Below are 16,461 nucleotides of genomic sequence, written 5' to 3' on the forward strand. Positions count from 1 at the left end.
CCCCAGACCTGTGACCTCCCCAGATGTGTGACCTCCCCAGATGTGTGACCTCCCCAGACCTGTGACCTCCCCAGACGTGTGACCTCCCCAGATGTGTGGCATCTCTGTCCCCAGATACCTCTCAGGTGTGTGACCTCCCCAGATGTGTGACCTCCCCAGATGTGTGGCATCTCTGTCCCCAGATACCTCTCAGGTGTGTGACCTCCCCAGATGTGTGACCCCTTCCAGCTATGCACCCCCCATACATATGGCCCTGCTGTTCCTGCTGCACCCTGCCCCAGATGTGTGACCTCCCCAGATGTGTGACACCACCCCCCCGGCCCCAGATGTGCCCAGTGTGCTCTGTCTCCAGATGCGTAGCCCCCTCAAGATGTGTTCCCCCCTCTGCAGATGTCCAGCCTCACCCTGCCCACCCCCCAAACAGAGCCCCAGATGTGCAGGGTGCCAGACGTGCCCCCAGGGCCGGGAAGCTGCTGTGGCTCCAGCTGCTGGGTGCCAGCCAGCGGCGGTAACCACTGGCCAGTGCCCACGTCACCGAGGGTGGACCGCGGTGTACCCAGGACCTGCCACCTAATTGCTGGGGACCAGCAGCTCCCCCCCTGCCCCCCCCAGCGTCATTCTGGGGAGGCCTGGGGAAGGTTTAACCCCTCAGGGGCTGGGAGGTTCTCCACGGGCCGAAGGAACGGCGTGGCACAGCGTGGCACAGCGTGGCACAGTGCCAGGGGCAGGATGTCCCTCTGGGTGATGTCCAAATCCTCTTCTCTGCCCTCCACAAGGTCTCCTTGGTGGTGACAGTGACAGTTTGGTGCCCCAACTGTCACTGCAACTGGATGCCAACATGTGGGGACTCTTCTTGGTGGTCCTGGTGGGTTCCCTGCCACCCTCCTGTGCCCCTATAACCTCAGTGGGTCCTCATCCTCCTGCCATGGCCCCATCACCCCCCCGTGTCCTGCCATGCTGCTGTGTCCCTGTCACCCTGCTGTATCCCCATCACCTCACTAGGTCCTTGTCACCTTACTGTGCCCCATCACCCCACTGTGCCCCTGCCACCCCACTGTGCCCCCATCACCCCGCTGTGCCCCATCACCCCACTGTGCCCCATCACCCCACTGTGCCCCTGCCACCCCACTGTGCCCCCATCACCCCGCTGTGCCCCATCACCCCACTGTGCCCCATCACCCCACTGTGCCCCATCACCCCACTGTGCCCCCATCACCCCGCTGTGCCCCATCACCCCACTGTGCCCCATCACCCAGTCCCTTTGCCAGAGGGGCTCACTGGGTGCTCTGTCTCCCTCTCATCCACCCTCGGGGGTCCCCTCTCAGTGTCACCACCCACCCCCCTGGGAACACCCTCGGGGTCACCCCAGGAGCAAGGCTGAGCCCCGGCCCTGTGCCTGGCACTTCCCAGCACTGCTTGCTCTGGGCTGTCCTGGATTTCCCAGCCTAGTCCCAGCTCTTCAGAGGAACAGGAAGGAGTCCCTGGGGCATTCCTGGCCCTTGGCTTCCCAAACCCCCTCGGGAGCATCCCGGATGACTTTCCAGAAGCAGCAGCCTGGAGGCAGCCCCAACCTGCTTTGGCATCTGCTGGGGCTCGTGGCTGAGGAGCTGCTGGCGAGTGGGTGATGCCCTGCAGGGGTGAGGAGGGTGCCCAGCTCAGGCAGTGGTGCCCGTGGCCAGGGACCTGGCTGGAGACCTCTGACCCCCAACCAGGAGGGTTTTTTTTTGCTTTGAGGAGGATGAAATGGGAAAGAGCAAAGGAGGAGCTGCAGGAGCCGCAGGGCACCGCCTGGGTGCCCCCAGGTCGTGGCCTCACAGAAGGGCTTTGGGTGGAGAAGAGCTCTCAGCTCGTCCATGCCAACCATTCTCTGGCTCTGCTAAGGCTGGGGCTAAACCCTGGCCCTCAGCACCACATCTCCATGGCCTTTAAGCACCTCTAGGGATGGGCATTCAGCCACCTCCCTGGGCAGCCTGTGCCAGTCCTCAGAAGCCTTTCAGTGAAGAATTTTCTTCTGATGTCCAACCTAAGCTTTGGTGCAGCCTGAGGCCATTTCCTCTCGTCCTGTCCAGTGTTCCTGAGGGCAGAGCCCAACCCCAGCTGGCTGCAGCCTCCTCTCAGGCAGCTGCAGAGAGCAGTGAGGTCTCCTCTCAGCCTCCTCCACACTGCACCCCCCCAGCTCCCTCAGCTGCTCCTCCCCAGCCCCTTCCCCTCCTTTCTTGCCCTTCTCTGGACCTGCTGCAGCCTCTCAGTGTCCTGGGAGTGAGGAACCCAAAACTGACCCCAGGACTCAAGCTGTGACCTCCTCAGTGTCCAGTCTAGGGGCACAGCCCCTGCCCTGCTCCTGCTGCCAACACCACTGCTGGTCCAGGCCAGGCTGCTGGTGCCCTTCTTGGCTCCCTGGGCACCCCCTGGCTCACCTCCAGCTGCCCTCACCCAGCACCTCCAGCTCCTTTCCCACCGAGTAGTTCCCAGCCACTGCCCCCAGCCTGCAGCCTTCGTGGGGTTGCTGTGCCCCAGGTGCAGGACCCAGCCCCTGGCCCTGGTGAACCTCAGTCCTTTGGCCTGGCACTGCTGCTCTGCTCCCCACCGGCCCCATCCCAGCAGCACGGCCTGGGGAATTCCAGAGGTGGTGGGAGCTGAGAGGGCAGTGGCACCAAGGGGGGGTTAATTAGAGGTGATGAGGACACCCAAATGAGCAGGTTGGAGCCTGCTCAGGGGTGGCCAAGCTGTGGCAAGTCCCTGGAGGCTCTGGAGATGCTGCTCGGCGTTTCCCACGCTCTGGTGGGGCTGGCACCAGCTGGCAGACAGGGTTGGGAGTGGGAGAAGGCAGGGAGGTGGGGCAGGGGGGTGGGACCTCCAATGCCAGCCCTGCCCGTGGATGTGCCCCTCGCTGGGCTGGGGAGTGGGTGCCTGGTGTGTGGAGTCTGGGGAAGCCTCCTGGCAGCAAGCCCAAGGAGAGCCTGGAGAGGGAAATTCTGCTCCAGTCTGTGCTGGGCTGGGGCTGAGCTCCCCCATGGGAAGCTCTGCTGTCTCCACTCCCCTAGTGCTGCCCCTCCAGCCTGCTTCCCATCTCTTCCCTCCTCCTCCTCACTGCCCAAACCAGGAGTGAACCTAACCCGAAAGCTCCCCAATGTGTCCTGCCAGAGGAGAAACCTCCCCAGAGGCAGGTTCTGAGCCTTGGAGCTTTCCTCCACTCCTAACCCCCACCAGAACCTGCCACATCCCTCACCCTGAGAGGTGTCTCAGCAGCCAGAGAACCTCAGTGAAGCTCAGCAGCTCCAACTCTTCCCTCAAGGAAAATGAGCTGAGCATCCCTGGAAGCAGCTCACCCCACAGCACCCAGCCCCGTGGCTGGTGTTGGCATCAGTGCCAGGCAGCCTGGCTGTGAGATCTGCCCTCAGACACCACACCTGGGGCCGTGGCCAGGAGCAGAGTGAGGGCAGGCAGAGCACCCAGAGGTGTTTCTAGGGAAAACACAGCTTCAGGCACAGCTTCCTGGGAGCTGGCAAATGTGGTGGCACAGGGCTGCTGGCAGCACATGAGGCTGAGCTGGTCAGGGTGAGAAGGGCACAGCCCAAAAGGGCTCTGAGTAGGGGGTTGAGATGAGAGGTTCCCTTCCTGAGGTGATCTGCTGCTGAGTCAAGGCTCAAGGAGGCCTTGTGAGTGGTGGGGCTGGGCTGGGAGCCACCCCCGAGGTCCCCGGGGGGGGCACAGGGAAGGAGCACGGCGCTGGGCATGGGCCTGTGGTGCCCTGCTTGGTGGAGGAGCTCTGGAGGAAGTTGTGAAAGGGCCAGCAGATGCCATCTGCGTGGGGTGGTGGCAGCCACGGCGTGGGGGGGGAACCCAGAGCAGGAGGCTCCCAGGGCGTGGGGAGCAGTGGGGTCCTCCCTGGGCTGTTCTGGGCCCTGCCCTCACCCCAGGGTGGCAGCTGGGTGAAAGGTGGCTGCAAGAGGGCACAGAGCTGGGGAGGGGATTTGGAGCTCTGTGAGGAGGTCTGAGGACAATGCCAGCTCCTGCCCCTGCCCTGCAGGCATCTCCCACACCCGTTCGTGGTCTCTGATCCCACGGGAGACACAGGACAGGACTCTGTGTGTCAGAGCCCAGAGCAGCAGGGTCCAACCTCGCTGGGACACAAGCAGAGGTTTGGTTTTCCCCTGTAAAGGTACCCAACTGCTGCCAGGGGCTGGCATTGCCGTGCCAAGTGCAGGGCAAAGCAGCGGGTGGCAGGGTGCTGAGAGAGGGCTGCTGCTGTGCCCCCCAGCTCCCGGCGGGGTGGGCACGGGGCCGGAGGGGTTAACTAAAGCTGCTGCCCAGCTCCTGCCCAGCCCCAGCGAAGCTCTGCCCCTGCCCGACGCCTGCTCGGTGCCGGAGGTCGCCGCGGGAGAGCTGCTCGGTGCCCGCCATGCCAGCGGCAGGGGCAGGGTTGTGCCTCGCAGCCCAGCACCCCGAAACCCTGCAGGATGTGGCCTGGGGCACCCCCCCGCAGCTCCCGGGGTGCCTGCTGGGGCTGCAGGCTCGGTCCAGCAGCTGCAGCAGGGGAAGCTTTGCCCCCGGGGGTGGGAGTTTGGCTTCTGCTTCCCTCCACTTCGGGCTTTATTTTCCTTTATTTTGGATTTCTGACTCATCCTCAGGCTGTTGCCGGGAGGAAACCAGAGTCCAAAGTGCCCAAATCTCCTTTCTATCAGCTCAGTAAAGTCCTCCCCCAAGCAAGCAGGGCTGGGGAAGGTCAAGCAGCAGCTCCCCAGGACCCGCGGCCACTTCTCCTTCCCCTCCTCTCATGCCGAGGAGCAGGAAACTTCCACTTTGCCTCTTCGCTCTGTTCCCAGACCACAGCTGGGATCCTGCTCTGGGAGCACAAAGCCAGGCCCAGAGCTGCTCACACAATGCGGGGGGGGGGGGGAGGAGGTGGCTGCTTGGGTGCTCCCCAGCTCTGCCCAGTGGGTGCCCACGGGGAACACTCAGCCCTGGTGCCCGTGGGGTGATCCGTGGGAATGCAGCAGCCATGGGGCTGCTGGAGCAGGGCACAGGGGAGAGGGAGGGGAGTGGTCTGCACGGGGTGGGTGTCGCACAGTGAGGGTGCCCAGTCAGGACTGGTGCCCAAGAGATGAGGTTGTCCTGTTAAGGTAGGTGCCAGGACAATAAGGGTGCCCCAGAGATGAGACTGCTCTCGAGGTGGGGGTGTGCCAGGCAGAGTGGTGCCATGGAGGTGAGGCTGCCCCAAAGGCTGTGGTGCCCCAGAGGTGCTGCTGCCCCTGCAATGAGGCTGCCCTTGGGGTGAGCTTGTTCCAGAGATGCTGCTGCCCTGCTCCCGTGGGTGCCCCACTGCTGAGGGTGCCCTGCAGACCAGGGTGCCCTGTGCCCTACCTCTCTGGGTTTGATGAGTCCCTGCTGGAGCTGGGGGGCAGGCAGGGGGAAGCTTCCTTGACCCCCAGCAGCTCCTTTGCCTCTGCTCCAGCCAGGAGTGTCTCAGCACCTCACCCTGCCTGGAATGTGGAAAACTGGGGGGGGGGGGGGAGAAGCCCCAAAAGGAGCATCCTGGCAGCGTGGGGGGGGTGAGCTGTGACTCTGGCATGCAAAACATCCACCCAGACACCCCAAACCCGCTGCTGAGTGCCGGTCTTGGTACCCAGGAGGATAAATCAGCCTCCCTGACTCAGCACAGGAGGTTTGGAGGGCTGGAGGGAGGCTCTTTGGCTCTCATCCCAATCCCAGTCCCAATCTCAATCCCAACCCCAACCTCTTTCCTCTCTATTGCGACATCAGAGCTGGTCCTGCTTGCTCCCAGTGCAAGGACAGGGAGGTGCCAGCAGCTTGCCTGCAGCCTCCTGGCTAGGGATGCATCCTGAGGTGCCCAAAGCTGGCCCTGCTGCTGCTGGCTCCTGCCCTGTAATGGGGTGGGGCCCTCCTGCCGCAGGTTCGGTGGGCTCCGTCCCGGGGCTGTGCCTCCCTGGCTGGGAGGAGTTTCCATCTTCCTTCTCCCTGGTTGGCGTCTCCCTCCCTGCATCCGTTGGTGGCTCCAGCCTCGGGGTGGGATGGGGATTCAGTTGGTGGCTTTGGGCTCCTGGGGGACATCGCCACAGGGGTGGGAGGGGGAGGACATGACCTGTGAGGAAACCACAAACGGTTTCGATGTGTTTATTAGCTTGGGCCCAACTTCCCCTGCCCTTCCTCTCCAGCGCCAGCCTCTGCCCCGCGAAGCCACTTGAGCCCAGCTGGGCTCAGTGCCATGCCCAGCTCTGGGGGCCCCAGCACAAGAAGGACCTGGAACTGCTGGAGGGGGTCCAGAGGAGGCCACCAAGATGCTCAGAGGCTGCAGAACCTTCGCTGTGGGACAGGCTGGGAGAGTTTGGGTCTGTGCAGCCTGGAGAGGAGAAGGCTCCAGAGAGAGCTCAGAGCAGCCTGCAGTAGCTGAAGGGCTGCAGGGGGAGCTGGGGAGGGACTGTGGGCAAGGGCTGGGAGTGGCAGGACAGGGACAGTGACTCTGAGCTGGGAGAGGGGAGAGGGAAAGTGGAGAGGAGGAAGAAATTGTTGGCAGTGAGGGTGAGGAGAGCCTGGCACAGGCTGCCCAGGGAGGCTGTGGATGCCTCTTCCCTGGAGGTGTTCAGGGCCAGGCTGGATGTGGCCCTGAGCAGCCTGGACTGGGGGAGGTGTCCCTGCCCCTGGCAGGGGTTGGCACTGGATGAACTTCCAGGTCCCTTCCAACCCAACCCACTCTGGTTCTGTGGTTCCACACACACGAAGGATCCACACTGGGCTGGGGGTTGGAATGCAGCACCCATGGGACCCTGCCCCATGCCTAGGGTGGCCCTGAGGGGTGCTAGGCAGCAGAGCTGAGGTAGGTTGGGCGCGGGGAGGTGGATGTGAGCCCCAGCAATGACCTCCCGGTGCGGGGACAGGAGCGGAGCCGCAGCCCTGCCTGTGCCGGGAGGGCTCCGCCGCCCCCCGGGGAGCTGCTCGCTGTCGTGGAACGGCTGCGCGGGGCTGGCCCTGGGTCACTGCTGCAGGAAGAGCTCTGGCAGAGGCTCTTTTGAAGAAAGCAAAAACAGAGAGGAGAGAAGTTTCCTCTTTCCCTTCCTCGTCCCAGGCACGTGGTGGTGAGCTCATGGAGCTCAGGACGTGCTCCAGCTCCGCCTCACCGCGTCCCCGGGGCCACGGCCAGACTGTGCCTGGCGTGGGGGGTGGGGAGGGGATGTTTCTCCTGCCTCTGCCCCTCCAGCTCCACTCTGCTCCTGGTCAAGCCACCACATCCTGAGCCAGCCCTTGGGTTGCTTCCTTGGCTCCTCTGGGGCTTCCCAGAGCAGCTTCTGCATCCCAGAGGCCACTGTGGCTTTCCATGGAAAATCAGCCCCAGATGTGGCTGAGCTGCAGCAGCACCGGGCCTGGGGATGGGGCCTGGGCACATGGGGGCGGCAGGAGGGACCTGTTGGGTGAGCAGGACCAGAGAGAGAACTGGGAAGGGTTTCTGATCCTCATCGAGGGGCACAGGCAGGGAACGGTGCCCCCTGCGCCCCCAGGGAGGAGTGCCAGGGGCACCTAGGAGCTCCTCAGCCCCGGGGCCAGTCCTGGGCCACCAGTGCGAGGCTGAGCGAAGCCCTGGTGCGTGGCTGGCTGTGAGAGCAGGGAGCAGCCTCCAGCTTGGCCACGGAGCTCCTCCTGGTCAGCTGCCGGCATCCCGGGGGGGTTTTCCGGGAAGTGGGATCGTCCCTGCAGGAGGCAGATCCCTGCTGCCCTGCCAATTCCCACCCAGGCTGCGTCCCCAGTGGGTGCCACAGCCACACTGGGGTGGCCATCATGAGCTGTGGCTGAGTGAGGACCCTTGGGCACGTCACAGCCAAGGTGCCCAGGCAGGCGTGGGGCCGCTGGTCCCTCTCGGGGCAGCCTGGCAGAGGGCTGCGGGGAGGGAGCCACTCACTAATCCAAAGAGGATGGAAAACTCCTGTGGTTGCTTGGAAATGAAGCAGGAGCAGCCCACACCAACCTCCAGATGCGACAGCAGCAGCCACGGGATGCAGTGCCACTGGACTGTCCTGAGCGATGAGCACCCAGGGGGGAGGCAGCTGCAGGCTGCCCCTGTGGCATCGCCGGGCATGGGCAGTGGCATAAAGCCCTCTGCCGCAGCTGGGAGCAGGCCTGGGGATGCCCAGCTCATGTCCAGGCCTCCTTGTTGAGCTGGGATTTGCCTGGCTCATCTCAGCCCCTGAATTTAAGCCTTTCCAAGACGTTCAGGGATTCTTGGTCCATTCCACTGCTTGGGGCAGGAGGAATCGCAGCAGGAGCTCAGAGCGACTCAGAATCCTGACTCCCAGTCCTGCATCCTGGACCCCATCCTGCATCCTCGTCTCCAGTCCTGCATCCTGGACCTCATCCTTCATCCTGGCCCCTATCGACCCTCACCCTGGCCCCTATCCTGCATCCTGACCCCCAGTCCTGCAACACTATCCCCAGTCCTACATCCTGGTCCTCATCCTGCATCCTCCCTATGCAAGGCCATGGATGATGACCCAAAGCCCGGGCCAGGGGTGGGTTTCCTCCGGCCTCAGCCTCTCCCCAGGGCCGCGCAGGTTCCCCGTCCTGGTTCCGCGCTCCCCAGCGCCCCCGGGCGCCGTTTCGGCCCTCCGCGTTGCGACAGCCTCTTGCTCGCCGAGCTTGCGGAGGGGCCGCGGGGCTGGTCCTGCCGCCGGTCCCGGGGGCCAGCGGGAGGATGGGCGGAGGCCCCAGCAGCACATGCCAAGATGCATCAGCCTGTGTTTTTCTGGTGGTGGCTGAAGGTTGTTTGTGCTGTCCCGGGGATGATACAATGCTCTTGGCGGAGGTGCAGGACCCAGCCGCGGGTACAGGCGGTGCTGCCGGCCGGGAGGAGCTCTGGGCTGCCCTGAAGCATCTCCTTCTCTAAGCATGAGCCCCCTCCCCCCCCTCAAACAAATAAGAATTGCTGTGAGCCCCTGGTTTTGACCTGCTTCGCTGCAGGCCTGCTTGAGCACCTCACTGGCAGCTCTGCCCAACTCTTCCTCCCGGCACGGATGCTCCGTGGAGCAGGGTGAGGCTTTTGCCGCCTGGCTGAGCGGGGAGACTCCACCTGCTGGGAGGACTTCTCCTGATGGAAGGACTTCACCTGTGGAAGGACTTCACCTGTGGAAGGACTTCTCCTGCTGGAAGTACCATCGTTTTCCTTGGACCAAGCAGGAAATGCCTTCAAATTGGAGCCCCCAACCACAGGGTAGCAGCTGGAGCCACCTCCCCCACGGCCGCTCGGCTCCGCTCTCGGGCGGGCATGGAGGTTGCAGCGGGTGGGAGGGAGAGGGTGAGGGGGAAAAAAGGGAAGGTGTTGGAATGGGAACTGTCCCTCGGGAGGGGAGCCAAGGCTGCTGGGATGCTCCTGCACCTCATCCAGCTGCGAGGGAGATGGGAAAGGACAGATTTAGCCTGGGTGCTGGCCCGGGAGCGTGGGAGCGCTGGGAGCAGGCTCTGCTCGCTGCCTGGGGGCTTTCTGCAGAGAGATGCCAGCTGTGCTGGGCCCTGCTGGGCCCCCTCCTGTGCCCACAGGTCACACAGTCACAGATTCATTTAGGTTGCAAAAGACCTTTCCGGCCATGGAGTCCAACTCTTAGCCCAGCACTGCCAGGTCCCACCAAACCATGGCCCTCGGCACCACAGCTCCACGGCTTTGAAGCCCCTCCAGGGATGGGCATCCAACCACGTCTCTGGCCCAGGCCTTCACAACCCTTCTGGGGAAGAAATTCTTCCTCATGGCCAAGCCAAGCCTCCCCTGGGGCAACTTGAGGCCATTTCCCTCCTGTCCTATCACTTGCTCCTTGGGAAAAGAGACCAACACCCACCTGGATCCTGTTGGATCTGTTTGAGAGGGTCCAGAGGAGGCCACCAAGATATCAGAGGCTGCAGAACCTCTCCTGTAGTGACAGCCTGGGACAGCTGGGGCTGTGCAGCCTGGAGAGGAGAAGGCTCCAGGGAGACCTCAGAGCAGCCTCCAGCAGCTGAAGGGGCTCCAGGAGAGCTGGGGAGGGACTTTGGACAAGGGCTGGGAGTGCCTGGACAGGGACAAAGACTTTGAGATGGGAGAGGGGAGAGGGAGAGTGGAGAGGAGGAAATAACTCTTGGCAGTGAGGGTGGGGAGAGCCTGACACAGGCTGCCCAGGGAGGCTGTGGATGCCTCCTACCTGGAGGTGTTCAAGGCCAGGCTGGATGAGGCCTTGAGCAACCTGTGCTGGTGGAGATGTCCTTGCCCCTGGCAAGAGGTTGGCACTGGATGAGCTTCCAGGTCCCTTCCAACCCAACCCATTCTGTGATTCCCCAAACCTACCATTGGGATTCTGTCCCTTCAGGTAGGGGTTGGGCTCTCAGAGGCCATCATGGAGCCAGGGGCAGGAGGGAGGAGGCAGCTTTAGGGCTCTGAAATCTCCATGCTGATGACAAACAGGCTCTGTGCAGCCAAACAGCTGAGCCGTGGCCGCCGAGCTGAGTAATGCCTCCAGCTCCTGGCAGGAGCTGCTTCCTTTCAGCAGGCAACAGCTCCTGCCCCAGCCCCCAGGGTCCTCTATGTGCCCCCCAACGTGGGGCTCTGCCAGGGGCTGAGCCCTGCTCATAGATGGGGCACCCCCCAACCACCATGCAAGCATCTGGGCTGGTGTCAGGAATCACCTTAGAGGTTTGGTTGGTGATGATCTGGCTCTGGCCAGTCTGATGCCCATCCATTCCTCCATCCCTCCATCCATCCATCCATCCATCCATCCATCCATCCATCCATCCATGTATTCATCCATCCATGTATTCATCCATCCATGTATTCATCCGTCCCTCCATCCATCCCTCCATGTATTCATCCATCCATCCATGTATCCATCCATGTATCCATCCATCCCTCCATCTATCACTCCATCCATCCATGTGTTCATTCATCCATGTATTTATCCATCCCTCCCTCCATCCATGTATTCATCCATCCATCCCCCCAGGTATTTATCCATCTCTCCATCCATCCATTCATTCCTCCCTCAATCCATCCACCCACCCATCCCCACAGTCACTTCTCTTGGTCTCCTTTCATCCACAGCAAGGATGGAAGCTGACCCTCCCTGAGCCCTGCAGCCCCCAGGGACAGGTCATTGTCCCCCGAGGTGCCACTTTGGCTGGCAGGGATGTCCCTCGGGGCTGATTTCAAGGATGGATTCAAGCAGGGAACTGAGCTCAGCAGCTCCCAGGGATGGATCCTGCTGGTGCTGGTGGGGCACGGAGCAGGATGAGGCCACGACTCAGCCCTCGCCTTCACCCCCCGACCCGGCCCTTCTCCCCCTCCCTCCGCGGCAAGCCCTGGTGGCACCTGGGCAGCCCGGGCCGCAGCCGTGTCGGTGGCGGAGAGCGGGGCCAGCCGCTGATGTAAACAGCTCCGGCTGCAGATAAACAACCGGCCCCGGGGAGGACAAACGCAGCCTCTGTTCCCCAGACCCTCCCCGCCACAGCCCCGCAGCGTCTCCATCGTGTGGGGGTCGGCGGCTTGAAACGCATCCTCCAGCCCCGCCTTTGTGGGTGCCACCCCCGTGCCACCCCTGTGCCACGCTGTCTGGGCGGGGCTGGACCCAGGCGGGGTGCAGACGCCTGGTTTGGGGGGACAAGGTGGGCTGAGGCCAGGGGTGATGCTGGCCCCATCCATCACTCAGCTCAAGGGCCGCGACGGTCCGACGAGGAGCAGGAGCTTGTGCCTGCCCCCGGTGCCATCCAGGAGCTCCTCCCCAGCGCTTCCAGAGCGGCTGCTGCCTGCTGTCCCCCCCCCGCGGCGCCAGGACCAGGCTTCCCTGGAGCGCTCCCAAGCCCTTTGCCCCTCCTGTCCCCGGTCCTGGCACAACGCCCTGCTCCCCCCAGCCACGACTCGGCCACCCGCCCCCCGCTCCCGGCGCAGCCTCCGGACCCCTCCTGGGTCAGCACCTGCCTGGCTCCAGCCGCGCTGAGCTGGAGGGCGCTGGGGCTGTACCCACCCAGCGCTGTGCCACGAGGAGCAGGTGATGCTGAGCTGCTGGGCGCTCCCTGTGTGAGGCTGAGCAGGGCATGGGGCACACTGGGGACCGCGACCCCTCCCTCCCCAGCACCCTGATTCAGGGTATATTGGGGGTGCTGGGGAGCTCAGGGCACCCATGGGTGCAGCACTCCAAAGCATCAGCATGGAGATGTTGTGAGGTGGGCAGCCTTGTGCCACTACCCCAAAACCACTGCAGCCAAGAGGCTGCTGGTGGCACCCACTTGCCCCCTTCAGCCTCGGCGGGTGCTGGCAGGCAGACGCCAGGGAGGACTTTCAGCTTCAGCTCCATTCACATTCCTGGGCGGAGGGAGGAGCTGGAGCCTGGCATGACTCAGCGCCAGCCACGAGTGTTGGGGACATGTCGGTAACCCATGTGGGAGCACAACCCACCCTCTGTGCCCCCTCGCCGCCGGGCACACCCCCCTGCTGCGGGCAGCCCTCCTTGAGCCAAGGGGGCTGAGCTTTACCCCTGCTCAGGGACCCCTGAACAGGTCCTCCAAGAGCCTCCACGGTACAGGGTGGGGGACCTCGGGTTAGGATCCCCCCAGATGGAGACCTTCTGCAGACTCTGCAGTTGCCCCACTCCCAGCCCAGCTGGCATCCATCCACACACTCCCTGTGCCCGCATCTGGCCAGTGCACACATCCCGTGGGCGCCCACCCCGTGGGGAGGACGCTGCTGCCAGGGAACTCCGAGCACTGGGGGTGATGGAGCTGGATGAGTGGGTCTGGAGCAGGCTGCATGGGATGGATGTAGGGGAGGAAGAGGCAGACTCGCAGCGGGATGAAGGCTCCAGCTTCATTCTGACATCCTGAATCTCCGTGGCTGGCAAAGGGCCACCCACATTCCTCTGCTCCTCGAGGGACCAGCTGGGGACCTTCCCACGGGGATTTCCAGCCTGGGCACACACCGCTCCGGCCCGGATCGTGCCGGGGGGGCCCCGCGGTCCCGCGGTCCTGGCTCCTGCGGAGACTGCCACCAGCTGCAGGAAGAAGGTCGCTGCCGCCGGTGAATCACAGGGGAAGGAACTCATCAGGAGCTCGCTGCACTTTCTTTCTGGAAAGAACTTTCCCTGCTTGCAGCCAGGGGACTGGGATGGGCTGCAGGATTTAGCCCCCACGGTGGTGCTCGCTGGCCTAAAAAAAGCTTCCCAAAATGAGGCATGGGTTGGGAGGTGCTTCGGTTCCCAGATGGGATGGGAAGAGAGGGAGTGGCTGAAGCTGCCCAACTGGTGTCACCTTCAGCTTCCTGAGAGCAAGGATTAAGGTCGGGAGGAGCTCTGACTTTGGGCCTGGAAGAGAGGTGGCTCTGAGGGGGGATGGTACCAGATGGTCCAGGCCCTTTGCAGCCAGAAGCATCCTGCATCCCTGCATCCCCCCGTGCTGGGGGCCAGCAGACAAAGGGTCCCCAGGGCTTGGAGATCACAGAATCGTAACAGCAGTAAAGTTGGAGAAGACCTCTAAGACTGAGTCCAACCATGGGCCTAATGCCACCAGGGCCACTAAACCATGTCCCTGAGAGCCATGACCACACATCTCTTGAAGACCTCCAGGGACAGTGACTTCACCACCTCCCTGGGCAGCCTGTTCCATGGCTGTGGGGGAGATGGGGACAGCACCCCCCGGGCAGCACCAGAGCAGTGACAGGGCCACCGGGGCCAGTTTCCAGCAGGCAGATGGCACAGTCTGGTCCCACTCACCCTCAATTTTGCCTGCCCACATGCTTTGGGCATGAGGTGTGTTGCCACCACTGTCACCTGCCACCGCTCTTGGTGTCCCTCTTTCAGCCCCATGACTCAGGGATTTCAGCAGGTTCGGGAGGGGAGGAGCAGCCAAAGCCACTTCCCTGCCAAAAACAAAGAGGCGGGTGCTGGGCTCACCCTGCTCAGGCAGCGGTGGATTATTAACCCCAGCACCACACTGTCCCTCTGTCCCCTCGCCCCTCTGTCCCCTTGCCTGCACTCTCTTGCCCCATGACTCGGGGCTGTGACACTTTTCCGGCCGCTCGGAAGGGGCAGAGATGAGTGCGCAGGAGGTGAGGAGGAGCTCGGACCTCAGCAGCTGTCAAAGGGCCTCATGCGCTGGCACAGGGTCCCCGTGAGTCACCTCCCGGCCCCGGCGTCACCCACTTGTGCTCCTTGGGTGCTCAGCCTCCCACTGCTGGGTGCTGCCGAGGCTCCCAGGACAGCTCATCGTGGAAAATGAAGATAATCTCTTGGCGTTTTGGGGGAGAAAGGAGGAATTGGGGGAGTGTGGCTCATTTTTACCATCTGTGCCCTTCCTCCCCCTGGCCCTATCATCCTCGGCATCGATGTTTGTCTGTGTGCGGTTGCTCAGGGTGATAAGGACACCCACGGGTGATACCAACACGGTGCACCCACAGGCTGAGACAGCTGTGATGCCATCGCAGGGTTGTCGCCACCGTCCCCACCTCCAGACTGCTCCCAGCTTTCCCCAGCCCCGAGTCCTCGTTGCCCCTGCACTGTGTCCCCCTGTCCTGGCCCTCTCCTCACTCGAGGCTATCCCAGCTCCAGGAAAAACCCTCAGCAGCCTCTGAGCCGCCAGCAGCATTTCCTGCCCGGGGGAGGGCTGGCACCGCCGCTTCCTCGCCACTCGGATGTGGTGGCTGTCACCGACGTGCGGCCTCGCTGTCACCGTGCCCTCGTCCCCGCCGCAGCCCGGGGCCGCCGCTCGCAGCCGCTTGGCTTTGTGGAGTGTTTTGCTTTCTGCTCCCTGCCTGCGTGAGGGACACTGCAGAGCCGCAGGACTCCTGCCAGCAGCTGTGCCCAGCGGCCTGCAGACAGACAGCAGCCCGGGAAACCACGGAGCGTGGGGCAGGGCTCTGTGTGCACCCAGTGCCCCCGAGCTGGTGGCACTTCTGTCCCCAGAGCTGTCCCCACATGGCTCTGCTCGGGCACTGCTTCCCGTGCAGGTCCTGCACTGCCTTTGTGGGGCCACTGCTGCACCCACCTGGAAATGGATCTCTTTGTGCAGAGCTGGATCCATCCAGGCACGGGTGGATCTCTGTGCAGAGGTGGATCCATCCATGGACACGCGGATCTGTCCATACAGAGGTGGATCCATCCATGCAGATGTCTGCATGTGGATCTCTCCATGCACACCCATGCAAACGGATCCACTCCTGCACCCGTGCATCTACCCATGCACATGTGGATCCAGCTGTGCATGTGGATCTCTCCTGTGCAAATGGATCCATCCATGCACACAAGGATCCGTTCATGTATGCCCACACAGATAGATCTGCTTGTGCACACATGGCTCTGTCTGCACATCCATCTGTCCATGCAGACATGGATCCATTTGTGCACACCTGGGTCCACCCATGCAGGCAAGGATCCACCCACGCACACAAACCTCTTCATGACACCCATGCAAACGGATCTGCCTGTGGACACGTGGGTCTGCCTGTGGGCACGTGGATCCATCCATGCACACGCATCGATCCATGCAGTGGCTCTGTCCCTGCACACACAGGTCCATCCCTGCATGCCCACACATGGATCCATCCCTGCATGCCCACACATGGATCCATCCCTGCATGCCCACATATGGATCCATCCCTGCACACCCACATATGGATCCATCCCTGCACACCCACATATGGATCCATCCCTGCATGCCCACGCATGGATCCACCCTTGCACACCCATGCATGGATCCACCCTTGCACACCCACGCATGGATCCACCCTTGCACACCCATGCATGCATCTGTTCTTGCTCCTCCATTTTTGCCCAGGCTCCAGCAGCTGGAAGAGCTTCCATGGGAGCAGGAGCACCTGGGTACCTCTTCCCATCCTCCTGCCCCTGGCACCTCTGCTCCTGCCCCATTCACACCCCAACCCCTGCTAAATCTCCCCAGATTTGTTCCCAACCCCCAGTGCACCTCCAGGCCCTGCAGCCTAGTCCCAGATGTCCTGCACCCCTGGCACCTGTGTGTGTGGTACGGCTGCAGCCCTGCCTGTGCCCAGGGGGAGCACGCAGTGCCCGTCGGTAAGCTCCAGTGTATGTATGCACAGGGGTGCCAGCACCCAGGGCACATGCAGGGACGTGTGTGCATGCCCCAGCATCAGGCACGACTTGTGTCTGTCCCCGGCATGGGCACCGGTGTGTGTCTGGGTGTGCCCAGGGGCACACACGGGCATGTGTGTCTGTGCTCACACGGGGGCCATGCACACAGAGCCCAGCGCTTGTGCGCGCCCCGAATCGAGCCGAGCCCACCCGAGCGGGGCCGCTCCAGGGAGGTCCATTCAATCCGAGCCGACCCCACCCGAGCCGATACAAGGGGACCGAGCCCAGCGGGCCCCATTCAGCCTGAGCCGACCCGATCCGATCCGAGCCGAGGGGGCCGAGTCGATCAAATCCGAGTAGGCTGAGCCGAGTGGGGGCCGATCCGATCTGATCTGACTCAGGC

General features: G+C 63.2%; 1 long non-coding RNA gene across 1 annotated transcript; it reads right to left on the bottom strand.

Annotated features, from left to right (window-relative positions):
* Nucleotides 1-12,812: 12,812 nt before the first annotated feature.
* Nucleotides 12,813-14,498, bottom strand: LOC135191406 (uncharacterized). Its single transcript, XR_010308814.1, has 2 exons — nt 13,728-14,498; nt 12,813-13,319 (listed from the first exon to the last, which is right to left on the bottom strand). It is a non-coding gene; the product is annotated as an uncharacterized LOC135191406 (long non-coding RNA).
* Nucleotides 14,499-16,461: the final 1,963 nt, after the last annotated feature.

The sequence above is a fragment of the Pogoniulus pusillus genome, chromosome 39 (assembly GCF_015220805.1).
Source record: "Pogoniulus pusillus isolate bPogPus1 chromosome 39, bPogPus1.pri, whole genome shotgun sequence".
Classification (NCBI taxonomy): domain Eukaryota; kingdom Metazoa; phylum Chordata; class Aves; order Piciformes; family Lybiidae; genus Pogoniulus; species Pogoniulus pusillus.